The sequence below is a fragment of the Callithrix jacchus genome, chromosome 20 (genome assembly GCF_049354715.1).
Source record: "Callithrix jacchus isolate 240 chromosome 20, calJac240_pri, whole genome shotgun sequence".
Lineage (NCBI taxonomy): Eukaryota > Metazoa > Chordata > Mammalia > Primates > Cebidae > Callithrix > Callithrix jacchus.
The window spans coordinates 49,987,805-49,999,378 of NC_133521.1; positions in this window are offsets into that span (position 1 = coordinate 49,987,805).

The window sequence follows — 11,574 nt, forward strand, 5'->3', positions numbered from 1 at the left end:
ATTAAAATTTCTGTATTTTACATGAGAGAGCATAGTGAGTTGGTGTATATACTCCAAAACACAGTAGAATAAGGCATTGTATATTTTTTCTAACAGACTATTTTCAGAGCCATTTTCTTTTAACTTTGGGGCGCGTCGAATTTATTTAGATTTTTTTCGATTCGCGTAAAATTAAAATTTCGGTATTTTACATGAGAGAGCGTATTGAGTTGGTGTATATACTCCAAAACAGAGTAGAAAAGAGCATTGTATATTTTTTCTGACAGATTATATTCAGAGTAATTTTTCTTTTAACATTCGGGTGCCTAGATAATATTTAGATATTTTTCGATTCACGTAAAATTAGAATTTCGGTATTTTATATGGGAGAGCATACTGAGTTGGTGTATATACTCCAAAACAGAGTAGAATAATGCATTGTGTATTTTTTCTATCAGACTATATACAGAGCCATTTTTTTTTAACTTTGGGGCGCCTAGATATTATTCAGATTTTTGTCGATTCACGTAAAATTAGAATTTTGGTATTTTACATAAGAGAGCATACTGAGTTGGTGTAAATACTTCAAAACAGAATAGAAAAGGGCATTTTATTTTTATTTGAGAGATTATATTCAGAGCAATTTTTCTTTTAACATTGGGGTGCCTACATAATATTTAGATTCTTTTCAATTCGCTTAAATATAGAATTACTGTATTTTACATGAGAGAGCATATTGAGTTGGTGTATATACTGCAAAACAGAATAGAAAAGGGCATTGTATATTTTCTCTGACAGATTATATTCAGAGCAATTTTGCTCTTAACATTGGGCTGCCTAGATAATATTTAGATTTTTTTCGATTTGCTTAAATATAGAATTTCTGTATTTTACATGAGACAGCATATGGAGTTGGTGTATATTCTCCAAAATAGAGTAGAATAGGGCAGTGTATATTTTCTCTGACAGGATATATTCAGAGCAATTTTGTTTTTAACATCAGGATTCCTAGATAATATTTAGATTTTTTTTATTCGGATAAAATTAGAATTTCTTTATTTTACATGAAAGAGCATACTGAGTTGGTGTATATACTCCGAAAAAGAGTAGAATATGGCTTTGTATATTTTTTCTAAGAGACTATATTCAAAGCCATTTTCTTTTAACTTTGGGGCGCTTAGATATTGTGTAAAGTTTTTTCGATTCGCGTAAAATTAGACTCGATAATTTACAGGAGATAGCCTATTGATTTGGTGTATATACGTTAAAACAGAGTAGAATAGGGCATTGTATATTTCTTCTGACAGATTATATTAAGAGCAATTTTGTTTTTAACATTGGTGTGCCTAGATAATATTTAGATTTCTTCAATTCCGGTAAAATTAGTATTTTGGTATTTTACATGAGAGAGCATATTGAGTTGGTGTATATACTACAAAACAGAGTAGAAAAGGGCATTGTATATTTTTTTTGACAGATTATATTCAGAGCAATTCTGCTTTTAACATTGGGGTGCCTAGATAATATTTAGATTTTTTTCGATTTGCTTACATATAGAATTTCTGTATTTTACATGAGACAGCATATGGAGTTGGTGTATATAGTCCAAAACGAAGTAGAATAGGGCATTGTATATTTTTTCTGAAAGATTATTTTCAGAGCAATTTTGTTTTTAACATTGGGGTGCTTGGATAATATGTAAATTTTATTCAATTCACGTAAAATTAGAATTTTTGCATTTTATAGGAGAGAGCATACTGAGTTGGTGTACATACTCAAAAACACAATAGAATAAAACATTGTATATTTTTTCTAACAGACTATATTCAGAGACATTTTGTTTTAGCTTTGGGGCGCTTAGATATTTTTTAGATTCTTTTCGATTTGCGTAAAATTAGAATTTCGGTATTTAATATGAGAGAGCACATTTAGTTGAATTATATACTCCAAAACAGAGTAGAAAAGGGCATTGTATATTTCTTCTGACATATTATATTCAGAGCGATTTTTCTTTTAACATTCAGGTGCCTATATAATATTTAGATTATTTTCCATTCACGTAAATTTAGAATTGCGGTATTTAACTTGAGGGAGCATACTGAGTTGGTGTATATACTCCAAAACAGAGTAGAATAAGGCATTGTATATTTTTTCTAACAGACTATATTCAGAGCCATTTTTTTTTAACTTGGGGCGCCTAGATATTATTTAGATTTTTGTCGATACGCGTAAAATTAGAATTTCGGTATTTTACATGAGAGAGCATAATGAGTTGGTATATATATTTCAAAAAAAATAGAAAAAGGCATTGTATTTTTTTTGACAGAGTATATTCTAAGCAATTTTGCTTTTAATATTGGGGTGCCTAGATAAAATTTAGATTTTATTGAATTCACTTAAATATAGAATTCATGTATTTTACATGAGAGAGCATATTGAGTTGGTGTATATTCTCCAAAACAGAGTAGAATAGGGCATTGTATATTTTTTCTGACAGATTATATTCGGAGCAATTTTATTTTAAACACTGGGGTTCTTAGATAATATTTAGATTTTTTTTCGATTCGCTTAAATATAGAATTTCTGTATTTTACATGAGAGAGCATATGGAGTTAATGTATATTCACCAAAACAGAGTAGAATAAGGCTTTGTGTATTTTTTCTGACAGGATATTTTCAGAGCAATTTCGTTTTTAACATTGGGATGCCTAGATAATATTTAGATTTTTTCGATTCGTGTAAAATTAGAATTTCTCTATTTTACAGGAAAGAGCATAATGAATTGCTGTATATACTCGAAAACACAGTAGAATAAGGCATTGTATATTTTTTCTAACAGACTATATTTAGAGTCATTTTCTTTTAACTTTGGGGTGCATAGATATGTAAATTTTTTCGATTCGTGTAAAATTCGACTTTCGGTATTTTACAGGAGAGAGCATATTGAGTTTGTGTATATACTCCAAAACAGAGTAGAAAAGTGCATTGTATATTTTATCTGACATATTATATTCAGAGCAATTTTGCTTTTAACATTCAGGTGCCTAGATAATATTTAGGTTTTTTTCGATTCACGTAAAATTAGAATTGCGGTATTTTACATGGGAGAGGATACTGAGATGGTGTATATACACCAAAACAGAGTAGAATAAGGCATTGTATATTTTGTCTAACAGACTATATTCAGATTAATTTTCTTTTAACTTTGGGGTGCCTAGATATTATTTAGATTTTTGTCGATTCTTTTAAATATAGAATTTTTGTATTTTACATGAGAGAGCATATTGAGTTGGTGTATATACTCCAAAACAGAGTCGAATAGTGCATTGTACATTTTTTCTGACAGAGTATATTCAGAGCAATTTTGATTTTCACATTGGGGTGCCTAGATAATATTTAGATTTTTTTTGATTCGCTTAAATCAAGTATTTTTGTACTTTACTTAAGAGAGCATATGGAGTTGGTGTATATACTCCAAAATAGAGTAGAATACGGCATTATATATTTTCTCTGACAGTTTATATTCAGAGCAATTTTGATTTTAACACTGGGGTGCCTAGATAATATTTAGATTTCTTTCGATTCGCTTAAATATTGAATTTTTGTATTTTACATTAGAGAGCATATGAAGTTGGTGTATATACTCCAAAACAGAGTAGAATAGGGCATTGTATATTTTTTCTGACCGATTATATTCCGAGCAATTTAGTTTTTAACATTGGGGTGCCTAGATAATATTTAGATGTATTTCGATTCGGGTTAAATTAGAATTTTGGTATTTTACATGAGAGAGCATACTGAGTTGGTGTATATACTCCACAAAAGAGTAGAATAAGCTATTGTATATCTTTTCTAACAGACTATATTCAGAGCCATTTTCTTTTAACTTTGGGGTGCCTAGATATTATTTATATTTTATTCGATTCAGGTACAATTAGAATTTTGGTATTTTACATGAGAGAGCATACTGAGTTGGTGTATATACTGTAAAACAGAGTAGAATATGGCATTGTATATTTTGTCTAACAGACTATATTTAGAGCCATTTTCTTTTAATGTCTGGGCGCATAGATATTATTTAGATGGTTATCGATTCGTGTAAAACTAAAATTTTAGTATTTTACATGAGAGAGTATATTGTTTTGTTGTATATACCACAAAACAGAGTAGAAAAGGGCGTTGTATATTTTGTCTGACAGATTATATTCAGAGCCATTTTGCTTTTAACATAGGGATGCCTAGATAATATATAGATTTTTTCGATTCGGGTAAAATTAGAATTTCGGTATTTTACATGAGAGAGCATACTGAGTTGGTGTATATACTCCAAAACCGAGTAGAATAGGGCATTGTATATTTTTTCTGACAGACTGCATTCAGAGCAATTTTTTTTTTAACATTCAGGTGCCTAGATAATGTTTAGATTTTTTTCGATTCACGTAAAATTAGAATTTTGGTATTTTACATGAGAGAGCATACTGAGTTGGTGTATATACTCCAAAACAGAGTAGAATAAGGCATTGTATATTTTTGCTAACAGACTATATTCCGAGCCATTTTCTTTTAACTTTGGGGCTCCTAGATATTATTTATATTTTATTCAATTCACGTAAAATTAGAATTTTGGTATTTTACTTGAGAGATCATATTGAGTTGGTGTACATACTCCAAAACAGAGTAGAAAAAGGCATTGTATATTTGTTCTAACAGGTTATATTCAGGGAAATTTTTCTTTTAACATTGGGGTGCCTAGATAATATTTAGATTTTTTTTCGAGTCACGTAAAATTAGAATTTTGTTATTTTACACAAGACAGCATACTGAGTTTGTTTATATACTCCAAAACAGAGTATAATAGGGCATTGTATATTTTTTCTGACAAATTATATTCAGAGCAATATAGTTTTTAATATTGGGGTGCCTAAATAATATTTAGAATTTTTTCGATACATATAAAATGAGAATTTTGGTATTTTACATGAGAGAGCAAACTGAATTGGTGTATATATTCCAAAAAAAAGTAGAATAGGGCATTGTATATTTTTTCTGTCAGATTATATTCAGAGCAATTTTGTTTTTAACATTGAATTGCCTAGATAATACTTAGATATTTTCGATTTGAGAGAAATTAGAATTTCTGTATTTTTCATGAGAAAGCATATGGAGTTGGTGTATATACTCCAAAACAGAGTAGAAATAGGCATTGCATATTTTTCCTAACAGACTATATTCAGAGTCAATATCTTTTAACTTTTGGGCGCCTAGATATTATTTAGATTTTTTTCGGTTCGCGTAAAAATAGAATTTCGGTATTTTACAAGAGAGAGCATATTGAGTTGGTGTATATACTACAAAAAAGAGTAGAATAGGGCATTGTATATTTTTTCTGACAGATTATATTCAGAGCAATTTTGCTTTTAAAATTGGAGTGCCTAGATAATATTTAGATTTTTCTCTCCTCGCTTAAATATAGAATTTTTGTATTTTACATTAAAGAGCATATTGAGTTGGTGTATATACTCGAAAACAGAGTAGAATAATGCATTCTATATTTTTTCTAACAGACTATATTCAGAGATATTTTCTTTGAACTTTGGAACGCTTAGATATTATTTAGATTTTTTTCGATCCTCGTAAAATTAGAATTTCGGTATTTTACATGAGAGAGCATATTAGTTGGTGTATATACTCGAAAACAGAGTAGAAAAGGGCATTGTATATTTTTTCTGACAGATTATATTCAGAGCAATTTTGCTTGTAACATTCGGGTGCCTAGATAATATTTAGAGTTTTCTCTATTCGATAAAATATAGAGTTTCTGTATTTTACATGAGAGAGCATATGGAGTTGGTGTATATACTTTAAAACAGAGTAGAATAGGGCATTATATATCTTTTCTGACAGATTATATTCAGAGCAATTTTGCTTTTAACTTTGGGGTGCCTAGATAATATTTAGTTTTTTTTAGATTCACGTAAAATTAGAATTTCTCTATTTTATATGAGAGAGCATACTGAGTTGGTGTATATAAACCAAAACAGAGTAGAATAGGGCATTGTATATTTTTTCTAACAGTCAATATTTAGAGCCATTTTCTTTTAACTTTGTGGCAGTTAGATATTATTTAGTTTTTTTTCCATTCGCGTAAAATTAGAATTTCGGTATTTTACATGAGAGAGCATATTGAAATTGTGTATATACTGAAAAACACAGTAGGAAAGGGCATTGTGTATTTTTTCTGACAGATTATATTCAGAGCAATTTTGCTTTTAGCATTGGGGTACCTAGATAATATTTTGATTTATTTCCGTTCGTGTAAAATTAGGATTTCTGTATTTTACATGAGAGAGCATATTGAGTTGGTGTATATACTCCAAAACAAAGTAGAAAACGGCACTGTATATTTTCTCTGACAGATATTGTTCCGAGAAATTTTGCTTTTTACAATGGGGTCCATAGATAATATTTTGAATTTTTCGATTCACGTAAATTTAGAGTTTCGGTATTTTACATGAGAGAGCATATTGAGTTGGTGTATATACTACAAAACAGAGTAGAAGAGAATATTGTATATTTCCTCTGAAAGATTATATTCAGAGCAATTTTGTTTTTAACATTGGGGTGCCTACATAATATTTAGATTCTTTTGATTCGGGTAAAATTAGAATTTCGGTATTTTACATGAGAGAGCATACTGAGTTAGTGTATATACTCCAAAACAAAGTAGATAAAGCATTGTATATTTTTTCGAACAGACTATAATCAGAGCCATTTGCTTTTAACTGTGCGGCGCCTAGATATTATTTAGATTTGTTTCGCTTCGCTTAAATTTAGGATGTCGGTATTTTACATAAGAGAGCATATTGAGTTGGTGTATATACTCCAAAAAAGAGTAAAGAGGGGCATTGTATATTTTTTCTGACAGATTATATTAAGAGCTATTTTGCTTTTATCATTGGTGTGCCTAGATAATATTTAGATTATATTAGATTCACGTAAAATTTGAATTTCGGTATTTTACATGAGAGAGCATATGGATTTGGTGTATATACTCCAAAACAAAGTAGAAAAAAGCACTGTATATTTTCTCTGACAGATATTGTTCCGAGAAATTTTGCTTTTTACATTGGGGTGCCTAGATAATATTTAGATTTTTTTCGATTCACGTAAAATTAGAATTTCTGTATTTTACATGAGAGAGCATATTGTTTTGGTCTATATACTTCAAAACCGAGGAGAATAAGGCATTGTAAATTTTTTCTAACAGACTATATTCAGAGATATTTTCTTGTAACTTTGGGGTGCGTAGATATTATTTAGATTTTATTCGAATCACATAAAATTAGTATTTTGGTATTTTACATGAGAGAGCATATTGAGTTGGTGTATATAGTCCAAAAGGGAGTAAAAAGGGGCATTGTATATTTTTTATGAAAGATTATATTCAGAGTAATTTTGATTTTATCATTGGGGTGCCTAGATAATATTTAGATTTTTTTCGATTCACGTAAATTTAGAATTTCAGTATTTTACATGAGAGAGCATACTGAGTTGATGTATATACTTCAAAACAGAGTAGAATAGGGCATTGTATATTTTTCTGACAGATTATATTCAGAGCAGTTTTTTTTTAACATTGGGGTGCCTAGATAATATTTAGATTTTTTGGTTTCGGGTAGAATTGGAATTTCTGTATTTTACATGAGAGAGCATACTGAGTTGGTGTATATACTACAAAACAAAGTAGAAAAGTGCATTGTATATTTTTTCTGACAGATTATATTTAGAGCAATTTTGATTTTAACATTGGGGTACCTAGATAATATTTAGATTTTTTTCTATTCGCTTAAATATAGAATTTCTAGATTTTACATGAGAGAGCATATGGAGTTGGTGTATATACTCCAAAACAGACTAGAAAAAAGCATTGTATATTTTTTACTGACAGATTATATTCAGAGCAATTTTGCTTTTATCATTCGGGTGCCTAGATGATATTTGGATTTTTTTCAATTCACGTAAATTTAGAGTTTTGGTGTTTTACATGAGAGAGCATATTGAGTTGTTGTATATACTACAAAACAGAGTAGAAGAGAACATTGTATATTTTCTCTGAAAGATTATATTCAGTGCAATTTTTTTTTAACATTGGGGTGCCTAGATAATATTTATATTTTTTACGATTCGCTTTAATATGGAATTTTTGTATTTTACATGAGAGAGCATATGCAGTTGGTGTATATACTACAAAAAAAGAGTAGAATAAAGCATTGTATATTTACTGACAGATTATATTCAGAACAATTTTGTTTTTAACATTGGGGTGCCTAGGTAATATTTATATTTTTCGATTGGGTTAAAATTAGAATTTTGATATTTTCAATGAGAGAGCACACTGAGTTGGTGTATATACTCCAAAACAGGGTAGAATAGTGCATTGTATATTTTAACTGACAGATTATATTCAGAGAAATTTTGTTTTTAACATTGGGATGCCTAGATAATATTTAGATATTTTTGATTTGGGTAAAATTAGAATTTCTTTATTTTATATGAGAGAGCAAATTGAGTTGGTTTATATACTACAAAAAAGAGTAGAAAAGGGCATTGTATATTTTTTCTGACAGATTATATTCAGAGCCATTTTCTTTTACCTTTTGGGCGCCTAGATATTTAGATTTCTTTCGATTTGCATAAAATTAGAATTTCGGAATTTTACATGAGAGAGCATATTGAGTTGGTTAATATACTCCAAAACAGAGTAGAAATGGGCATTGTATATTTTTTCTGACAGATTATATTCACAGCAATTTTGCTTCTAACATTGGGGTGCCTACAGAATATTTAGATTTTTTTCGCTTTATGTAAATTTAGAATTTCTGTATTTTACATGAGAGAGCATACTGAGTTGGTGTATATATTCCAAAACAGAGTAGAATAGGGCATTGTATAGTATTTCTGACAGAGTATATTAAGAGCAATTTTGTTTTTAACCTTGGGGTGCCTAGATAATATTTAGATTTTTTTCAATGCACCTAAAATTAGAATTTCCGTATTTTACATGAGAGAGCATACTGACTTGGTGTATATATTCCAAACAGAGTAGAATAGGGCATTCTATATTCTCTCTGACAAATTATATTCAGAGACATTTTCTTTTAACTTTTGAGCGCCTAGATATTATTTAGATTTTTTTTGATCCATGTCAAATTAGAATTTTGCTCTTTTACATGACAGAGCATATTGAGTTGGTGTATATACACCAAAAAAGAGTAAAATTGGGCATTGTAGGTTTTTTCTGAAAGATTATATTCAGAGAAATTTTCCTTTTAACTTTGGGGTGCCTCGACAATATTTACATTTTTCTTGATTCACGTAAAATTAGAATTTCGGAATTTTACATGAGAGAGCATACCGAGTTGGTGTATATACTTCAAAATAGACTAAAATAAGGCATTGTATATTTTCTCTGACAGATTATATTCAGAGCAATTTCGTTTTTAACATTGGGGTGCGTAGATAATATTTATATTATTTCGATTTGGTTAAAATTAGAATTTCTGTATTTTACATGAGAGAGGATACTGAGTTGGTGTATATACTCCAAAACAGAGTAGAAATGGGCATTGTATATTTTTCTGACAGATTATATTCAGAGCAATTTTGCTTTTAACTTTCGGGTGCCTAGATAATATTTAGAATTTTTTGGATTCACGTAAATTTAGAATTTCGATATTTTACATGAGAGAGCATACTGAGTTGGTGTATATACTCCAGAACAGAGTAGAATAAGGCATTGTATATTTTGTCTAACTGACTATATTCAGAGCCATTTTATTTTAATTATGGGGCGCCTAGATATTATTTAGATTTTTTTCGATTCGCGTAAAATTAGAATTTCGGTATGTTATATGAGAGACCGTATTGAGTTGGTTTATAGACTCCAAAAAGAGTCGAAAAGAGCATTGTATATTCTTTCTGACAGATTAAATTCAGAGCAATTTTGCTTTTAACCTGGGGTGCCTAGATAATATTTAGATTTTTTTAGATTCACGTAAAATTAGAATTTCTCTATTTTATATCAGAGAGCATACCGAGTTTGTCTATATACACCAAAATAGAGTAGAATAAGGCATTGTATATTTTTTCTGACAGATTATATTCAGACCAATTTTGTTTTTATCGTTGATGTTATAAGATAATATTGAGATTTCTTCGATTCCGGTAAAATAAGAATTTCTGTATTTTACATTAGAGAGCATACTGAGTTGGTGTATATACTCCAAAACAGAGTAGAACAAGGTATTGTATGTTTTTTCTAACAGACTATATTCAGACCCATTTTCTTTTAACTTTCGTGCGCCTAGATATTATTTTGATTTTTTCGATTCAGGTAAAATCAGAATTTTTGTATTTTACATGAGAGAGCATACTGGGTTGGTGTATATACTCCAAAAGAGAGTAGAATAGGGCATTTTATATTTTCTCTAACAGATTATATTCAGAACCATTTTCTTTTAATTTTGGGGTGCCTAGATAATATTTAGATTTTTTCCATTCCCTTAAAATTAGAATTTCAGTATTTTACATGAGAGAGAATATTAAGTTGGTGTATATACTTTAAAACAAAGTAGAAAAGGGCATTGTATATTTTTTTGACAGATTATATTCAGAGCAATTTTGCTTTTAACATTCGGGTGGCCTAGATAATATTTAGATTTTTTTCGATTCACCTAATATTAGAATTTCGGTATTTTACATGATAGAGCATACTGAGTTGGTGTATATACTCCAAAACAGAGTAGAATAAGAGATTGTATATTTTTTCTGACAGATTATGTTAAGAGCAATTTTGCTTTTAACATTAAGGTGCCTAGATAATATTTAGATTTTTTCGATTCGCTTAAATATAGAATTTCTGTATTTTAATTGAGAGAGCATATGGAGTTGGTGTATATACTTCAAAACAGAGTAGAATAGGGAACTGTATATTTTTTCTGACAGATTATATTCAGAGCAATTTTGTTTTAAACATTGGTGTGCCTAAGTAATAGTTAGATTTTAAGTATTCAGGTAAAATTAGAATTACTGTATTTTACATGAGAGAGTAAACGAAGTTGGTGTATATACTCCAAAACAGAGTAGAAAAAAACATTGTATATTTTTTCTAACAGACTATATTCAGAGCCATTTTCTTTTAACTTTGGGGCGCCTAGATAATATTTAGATTTTTTTTGATTCGCTTAAATATAGAATTTTTGTATTTTACATGAGAGAGCATACCGAGTTGCTGTATATACTCCAAAACAGAGTAGAATAGGGCATTGTATAATTTTTCTGACAGATAATATTCAGAGCAATTTTGATTTTAACATTGGGGTGCCTAGATAATATTTAGATATTTTTCGATTCACTTAAATATAGAATTTCTGTATTTTACATGAGAGGGCATGTGGAGTTGGTGTTTATACTCCAAAATAAAGTAGAATAGGGCATTGTATATTTTTTATGACAAATTATACTCAGAGCAATTTTGTTTTTAACATTGGGTGACTAGATAATATTTAGATTTTATCGATTTGGGTAAAATTACAA